We start from the raw sequence: 8,548 nt of genomic DNA on the forward strand, positions 1-8,548 counted from the left end.
AAAAAAAAAAAAAAAAAAAAAAAATTGGAACACCTTCCGGGTAGATGAGCTAAAAAGGAAAAGACATCTTATGTTACACTGTTTGGCCTGGGTACGAGTTAGCTGACAATGAAAAGTGGTCAGAGAGTGGAACTGTGAGCTTCATCAACATCCTGCAGCTCTGTCTTTCCGTAGGAATCAGGGACAATGGTCCTGAGTACCCTATAAGCAAGCGTGTGTGGCCTTACAACAGAACCCAGCTCTACCTACGCAGCAGCTGCAGGCTAAAATCCAGTAAGCCAAAAAGCCCCCCAGACCCATGCGAAGACCCTCTTTAATTAAAGGGAAAGGTCCCCAGGCCCCATGGCCCAACTCCAAGTCCAGATAGGGGTTCTCAGGGCTCCTTACCTCCTTCTGACTCCCCAGCATCCCCTGCACTATCAGAGTCTCCTGTGGAATCTAATCCCATTTTGCGCCCTCCTTATGCTCCTCCTTTGCAGGTACAATAGGGACTTGCCCGGCTGGAGGTACTCGCACTGGGACATCACACCATCCAGGGCCAGAGAAACTGCTCCCCTTATGGGAGGTCCCAAATGGAGAGGGGACCATTATGGCATACGTCCCATAAATGATCTAATTTATGGACTCACATCAATAAATTATTGAATCCAATGGAAGCAAAAAAACAAAAACTCACCTTCTGTAGCAGAGAAATGGAGAGTAGCCCTAGGAGTCCCCCCAAAACTGGGAGAAACACCATGTCCGGTTGTGGGAGGAACACCTCGTTCAGTTGTGGGAGAAACGCCTCATCTGGTTGGCTCCTTTCCGAAGCAACTGGACTCTGCGCCCTGAAGGTGGCCTGTCTGCCTTAGGGCAGTCATAGCCATCGCCATTCCAGTAGAAGAAGCCCAAAACCTGACTTTTTTTTTTTTTTTTTTTGAGACGGAATCTTGCTCTGTCGCCAGGCTGGAGTGCAGTGGTGCAATCTCAGCTCACTGCAACCTTCGCTTCCCGTGTTGAAGCGATTCTCCTGCCTCAGCCTCCTGAGTAGCTGGAATTACAGGTGTGTACCACCACATCTGGCTAATTTTTGTATTTTTAGTAGACGCGGGGTTTCACCACATTGGCCAAGCTGGTCTCAAACTCCTGACCTCAAGTGATCCACCTGTCTCGGCCTCCTAAAGTGCTGGGATTACAGGAGTGAGCCACCTCGCCCGGCCCCAAAACCTGACTTTCAGACACACCTTCGAGGTCCTCTCTCCCCTCCAGGTGCAGGGAGTTTTAGAAATAAAGGGCCATGTTGGCTCTTGGGAGGAAGACTCGCCGTGATCAGGTGCCCTCCTGGACTCCCTCAAGGTTACTATAAAAACTTGTGGTACCCTTAATCCAGCCTCTCATGCCAGCCTGTTCCTGGGACAGCCTAACTCGTTCCGGGGTTGAAACCCGGGCCAGGCCTTCTGCAGTAGAATAGACCTCAGGGGTGCACCCTCTGGAATCCTGGTGCTGAATGGCTCACTGATGGAAGTAGTTGCACGGAAAATAAAAAAAGAGGGGCAGGACATGCTGTGGTGAGTCTACAGCAAACAACAGATGCCCATGCTGCCACCTAGCACCTCGGCACAAAAAGCAGAGTGAGTCCCCTCGCCAGGGCCTGGCTCAGGGTCACGGAAAGGCACTTCACAGGTGCGCCAACTCCAAGGGCACCTTCCTTGTCCCTCACGCACACACAGCTACTTGGAAAACGGGTCTTCTAAATGCAAGGAAATCCCCCATTAAACATGCAAAATAAACACTGCAGGTTTTAGAGGCTGTACAGGAGCCTGAGCAAGTGGCAGTCCTTCACTGCCTGGGACATCAAAGAGGAAACTCCTCAGTGACATTGGGAAATGCAAGGGCTGACAGGAAAGCTAAGAGGGAATTCCGGGAGCAGTGGCCCAGCTGGCCTTGTTCCCCTGTGCCCATTCTCTTGATGTAAATCCATCTTAACTACAAAAGAACAAGCAGCTGGGCATGGTGGCTCATGCCTGTAATCCCAGCACTTTAGGAGGCCAAGGCGAGCAGATCACCTGAGGTCAGGAGTTCGAGACCAGCCTAGCCAACATGGTGAAACCCTGTCTCTACTAAAAATACAAAAATTAGCAGGGTGTGATGGCACACGCCTGTAATCCCAGCTACTCGGGAGGCTGAGGCAGGAGAGTCACTTGAACCCGGGAGGCAGAAGTTGCATCGACCCGAGATCGCACCATGCACTCCAGTCTGGGTGACAGAACGAGACTCTGACTCAAAAATAACAATAAGTAAAACATCAAAACAAGCATGAGCTAAAGAAAGTCAGGGGACTCTAACACCTGAGGGTTAGTGGCTCATACGTCAAAAGCTCTTGCTTCCTCAGCCCGACCAGTAGAAAATGGTTAAAAGTTTACATGATTCCCAGCTAGGCACAGTGGCTCACGCCTGTAATCCCAGCACTTTGGGAGGTCGAAGCGAGTGGATCACTTGAGGTCAGAAATTCTAGACCACCCTGGCCTACATGGAGAAACCCCATCTCTACTAAAAATACAAAAATTAGCTGGGCGTGGTGGCGCCCACCTGTAATTCCAGCTACTCGGGAGGCTGAGGCAGGAGAATCACTTGAACCTGGGAAGCAGAGGTTGCAGTGAGCCAAGATTGAGCCACTGCACTCCAGCCTGGGTGACAGAATGAGACTCTGTCTCAAAAAAAAAAAAAAAAATTTACATGATTATCTCCATATGAGGCGGGACACCATGACCACCTGGGTGGACCAGCTCTTTATGGGCAAGGGCCTGGCAACCACAATAGAATCACTCGGGCCTGTGAACTTTGCTCCCAAAATAACCCTGGGGGCAAACAAAGACAGCCTGTCACTGAACCCAGGAACCCGTCCTGTTGAGGACCGGCAGATTGACCGCACCCCACACCCTCCTTTCGAGGCTTTAAATACCTTTACCGGTTGGGTGGAAGCTCTCCCCCAAGAACAGAGAAAGCTACAGAAGTGGCCAAGGCGTGGTTTGGCCTCTCCCACTCCTTGCAACTAGAACCCAGCAGGGAGCTCGAGCTTTGGGAATTAAGTATCATCTCCACTCCTCATGGAGGCCGCAATCCTCCGGCAAGGTTTGAAAGGACCAGTCACACTTTAAAGCAAACCCTGGCAAAATTATGCCAGGAAATTTCTGGGTCTTGCTATACTCTGTTGTCTACAGCGTTCATGAGAATACAAACGGTCCCCAAAGGGAAGAGGAAACTTAATCTTTTTTCAATGACTTATGGGAGACCCTCCCTCACCGTAGACGCGTTAATCAAACCTGAAACTCAGTCTATTATATATACAAAATCTAGGCCAGGTGCGGCTGGCCATCCAGGAATATGGAAACACGGTGCTGCCCGCGCCTGGGCAAGTGAAACAGAAGCCCAAAGTGCTGCCTGGAGGCTGGGTCCTGTTGAAAACCTAGAAGGAAGGCTCCGCAGCAGATCAACTTCTTCCTAAATGGAACGGACCTTACCAAGTGCTGCGAACCACCCCCAGTGGCTGCAAAGCTGCAGGGAATCACCAGTTGGGCCCGCAAAGAATTAAACTTTGCAATAAACCTTTACAGAAACCAGAGGAAGCTGCTCATTACACCCAAGAGCTCAAAGAGGCTCTGAAGTTTCTGTTCAAGAAAACAACCCCAGATGGGGCTGATCCGGAAGACAAGTAACATCTTCCTTTTCTGGTGCTCGCCTGCTGTGCTCTGAGCGCTTTTAGAGATGCTGGTCCGTGTGCTAGGGAAGCAATTAACCATACTGTTAGTCTATTAAACATAACTCAGCCTGGCTGGCTTTCCGTGACTACCAAACGCGGGGAATATGCCAGACCTGTGCCCGTGGAAGACTGGCCTCCCAGCACACCTCCAGGAGCAAACTCACTGGCCGGCAGGATGGGGATAGCAGCCCCAACAGTCAATACAAAGGGATTTTATTGGATGGGGTCATGGGTTCCTTAAGTTCCCCCTCTTAACGATCAACAGTAGTTCAAATGTCCCAAAAGGAGAAATGCTTTCTTAGCGTATCTTTTATCTGGAGTATTTCCCCTTCTGCCTTTACAGCAATCTTGCCAGTTCCAACACTTTTGCAGGAAAACTCCAAGAGAGTCAGTGTAGATGAACCTTTGTCACTGGGTCACTATCTAGTCCACACATCTGCAGGAACTATGCTGATAAATGGACAACTCGCCCATGCAATCAATTTCCTGCTCTATCCTGTTCCCTGACTGGCAGGGTCTCTACTTCCTGTCAACAAAACTAGGACGGGGTTTCTGCTGGGGCTGCCTTCACATGGGAAGCCTTTAATCACTCTATCTCAATATATCCTCTGGGGACCATCAACATTTCCTGTTAAAGATAACTACACTTGGCCGGGCGCGGTGGCTCACACCTGTAATCCCAGCACTTTGGGAGGCCGAGGCGGGTGGATCACAAGGTCAGGAGATCAAGACCATCCTGGCTAACATGGTGAAACCCTGTCTCTACTAAAAAAAATACAAAAAATTAGCTGGGCGTGGTGGCGGGCACCTGTAATCCCAGCTACTTGGGAGGCTGAGGCAGGAGAATGGCGTGAACCCACGAGGCAGAGCTTGAAGTGAGCAGAGATCGTGCCACTGCACTCCAGCCTGGACAACAGAGCAAGACTCTGTCTAAAAAAAAATAATAATAAAAAAATAAACTAAATGTGGTGGGACCCTAAGAGGGGGACCCTATTTAAAGAACTTGTTAACACCACCATCCAACTCTACCATCCCCTGATGGACCCAGTGAGCACCATTTAAAGACCTTGTTAACACCACCATCCAACTCTACCATCCCCTGATGGACCCAGTGAGCACTGCCAACATAGCTGCACAAAACCTTTCACTCGTAGTCCAGAAAATGGAAAACCCTCTTTTATAGAACCTCCACTGCTTTCACTACTTTAATGAAAAATACTTTTGTAGCACACGGAGTTTTGGGGGTCATGGATCTCCAGTGTATCTACGACTCCCTGCACTCTGGAAGGGACAGCGTTCCATCGCTTACAGCTCGCCCCATCTAACCCCCCATGGGCTACTGTGTCTCTCCCTTTTCCCATGTACCAACATCGCGCGAGCCGCCACCGAGCAGGACCCCTTATTCCCTTGGGTTTAGTGTCATCCTCTCTATTGGGATTAGCAGGGACCGCTGTGGGAGACAGAGCCTTGGGAATCCAGCATAAGCTGTCTTGGGAGACCGAATGGCCCTCCAGCAAACGGCAGAGGGCCTCACGAGTCTTCAACAGCAGCTGGACTCCCTGGCTGCTGTAGTCCTGCAAAACCGAGGGACCTTAAATCTTCTCATGCCGGACAAGGAGGAACATGTCTGTATGTAAAAGGAGAATGCTGTGGCTACATCAATCAGCCCAGTTTGGTCCTAGAACATATTAAAAACATCGTTCCCCAGGCAGACAAAATTGAATCTTTAGGACTTCCATGGGAACTTGGAAGCAATGGCTGTTGTCTGCCCTACTCCCTTTAATAGTGCTGATTATTGTCATACTTTTAGCCTTAACTTTTAGTCCAACTTTGTTTTGTTATTGTTGTTGTTGCTGCTTTTCTGTTTTAAGATCTTTTATTAGAACACAGTCATTCAGAAGCCATTGAGACATCAGGCAGCAGGAAGGAAGGTGGGGTGGAGCAGGCCCTGTGAAGGACCAAGGACAAAGTAATAGCCACAGTTATTTAATTTCATTTTATTCTGATAAAGACTAACGTATGCCTGATAGCCTAGCAATAATCCATAAGTTTAGTAGTTCACAACATTTTAGAAAGCACATACGATTAACATTCAAACAAGGCATTATAGAAGGTTTTATGAAGAATGAAGTGTTTGCTATAATTAGTTTAAGAAACTTTGGTTCATCTTGAAAGACAGATGAATTTTTTAAATATCAGAAGAAAAGGAAAATGAAATTTTTCCCCCAAAATACATAAGAACTACTTTCTGGCACTGGTATTTTAAGCACCTGGAAAACAACGGAACAGATTTTTAAAGGCAATTAATAACGGCTTGTACGAGGGCTTGTTTAATTTGACTTGGCGCCAAGTAAAGGAAGAGTAAACACGCCATGGAAGACGCCATCGGGCATTTCCTCCACCTCTCATGCTGCCCCACTTCTACCAGACCACACAGCACGTCCGCAGCCGTCCTTGCCGCCCCACTGAGGAGTCACTTTAGATTCCGATTTGTAAATGGCTGCTCCGATGACGCCAGTAGAGTTCTTTCCTCTTACAGTAAGGCGGCGATGAGTGCTCACAGCATCGAGTTCTCTGATCAGGAACCAAGAACTCCTTCAGGAAACTCGCTCACCTTCCTGGTCCTTGTTAACCCGTCACGTAAATTCTCTTTATTGGCACACCTGTTTACTAATTACGATTGATTGCTATTTATGCCAGGCATGCCTCATCTATTTACTCACGACAACGTGTGCTTACTTTATTTACACAGTGCTGCGGTTTCCTCTTTTTTCTTTTCTTTTTTGGGCAGTGGGGTGGCGCTGTGACTTGTTATTTATCAGGGCAGATCATACATTTGGATCAAAAAGAGAAACCGTCACGTAGATCCTAAAACACATTTCTTCACCTGAGTCATATCTGAAAACATACAGACTTTAATTACATTTTGTTGAAAATTCATTCAACTTTGGTGCTCATCCAAGGACTTACAATGTCAGTTTCTGACATAAATCATAGCCCTGAGTATATATGTACTTTCAAAGGAAACAAGTCATCTTAAAGTAATATTTTTCTATATGCTAATTGATACATGTTTATAGCAAATTGAAAATTCTGAGCAAACTGAAAGTATGCTTAACAACAAAATAAATACAGCATATATGGTTAGCATACATTTCTTACTGTAAAGGCAGCAGTGAATTTGTGTCTTACAATAAATCTCTAAATCCAGTTGCCTTCTTTCTGGAATTTATATAATGTCTCACCATGTTCCACAATGCTAGAAATGCCTTTTTTGGAATCAATCTATGCAAAAATTTCTGATTACATATTTTCCTCAAATGACATGTAACTTTTTTTAACTTTTCCAGAAAAATATGGAAACTTTATCAACCACTTATTAACTGAACACAAAGTGAGATTACTACCAAATGCTCGTTTAATTTTGCTCTAGCAGATGTTTTAAAAGTTCAGGCATCACTGATGTTTCTGAGAATAGCTGCATAAAACACACTACGTGATTTCAAAGGATGAATCTTAGTATCTGACTCATTTGGCACATCCTTAGTATCCAGAATAAAATCAGTAGAAATAAAAGTCATATAGTTTTCAAAGAATTCATACATACTGGAAGTCTTAGGAAAAGTGCTTCTAAATGCAGGGACTAGGAGGTTTGCCCATCTTACTATTCATAGTTACGCACATTTCTCCTCATGAAGTAACTGAAGCTTTCTGGCTTGTTTGTGGCACTTTAGTTTGTAGGAAAATATATATAGAGGGCCAAATCTTGTTGGTTTCTGTTCCGGAGCATGTTTCCAACACCCCCTTTTCTCTGGTGATATTTCAGGACTGGCTTTGTTTGGCTTCATAAGCCTTTAGTCTATTTATTTATTTATTTATTTATTTATTTATTTTGAGCCAGTGTCTCGCTCTGTTGCGCAGGCTGGAGTGTGGTGGCGCCATCTCGGCTCACTGCAATCTCCACCTCCCAGGTTCAAGCGATTCTCCTGCTCAGCCTCCTGAGTAGCTGGGACTACAGGTGCCCGCCACCACGCCCAGCTAATTTTTGTATTTTTAGTAGAGATGGGGTTTCACCATATTGGCCAGCCTGGTTTAGAACTCCTGACCTTGTGATCCGCCTGCCTCGGCCTCCCCAAATGCTGGGATTACAAGTGTGAGCCACTGCGCCTGGCTGCCTTTAGTCTCTCGATAACCATCTCTGGTTTATCATCCTCATGCTGAATGAGAGGGTCCCCAGGCAGAGCATCAGTGCCCACAGTGTTGGGAGGGTTGATTCAATGTTGTAGACTCAGCCGCTGGCGGGATGAATCCAGCGAGCAGTAAGGCGTTGTTTAATGACCTCAAAGGGCACATTCAGGTTAATCACTGCATCGATCTGATGAGCCCTATCTAGGGCTTCTGCCTGTCGAAGTGTCCTTGAAAAACCATCCAACAGCCAGTTAGACTGGGTGAGATTTTCCAGCTCTTGCAGCCAGCCTGATTGGTGGCCTGTGTCGGGTGCCATATGAGAGATTTCAACCAGCCCACGCGCAACCACAGGGATGCGGCCCACGGCATGGGTGGTCTCAGCAGCTCTGGAGGGTTGCGGCGCATGGCATTGGTGGTCTCAGCAGCTCTGGAGGGTTGCGGCCCATGGCATGGGTGGTCTCAGCAGCTCTGGAGGGTTGCGGCCCATGGTGTGGGTGGTCTCAGCAGCTCTGGAGGGTTGCAGCCCACGGCGCGGGTGGTCTCAGCAGCTCTAGAGGGATACAGCCCATGGTGAGGGTGGTCTCAGCGTCGCCTCTGTCTGACCCTCCCTCCCTCTGCATC

At 47.5% G+C, this 8,548-nt stretch overlaps 1 pseudogene; it reads right to left on the bottom strand.

Moving 5' to 3' along the window:
- Window positions 1-7,429: 7,429 nt before the first annotated feature.
- On the bottom strand, window positions 7,430-8,243 carry LOC105536344 (annotated as a pseudogene).
- Window positions 8,244-8,548: the final 305 nt, after the last annotated feature.

This window comes from Mandrillus leucophaeus, unplaced genomic scaffold, assembly GCF_000951045.1.
Source record: "Mandrillus leucophaeus isolate KB7577 unplaced genomic scaffold, Mleu.le_1.0 Scaffold158, whole genome shotgun sequence".
NCBI classification, from domain to species: domain Eukaryota; kingdom Metazoa; phylum Chordata; class Mammalia; order Primates; family Cercopithecidae; genus Mandrillus; species Mandrillus leucophaeus.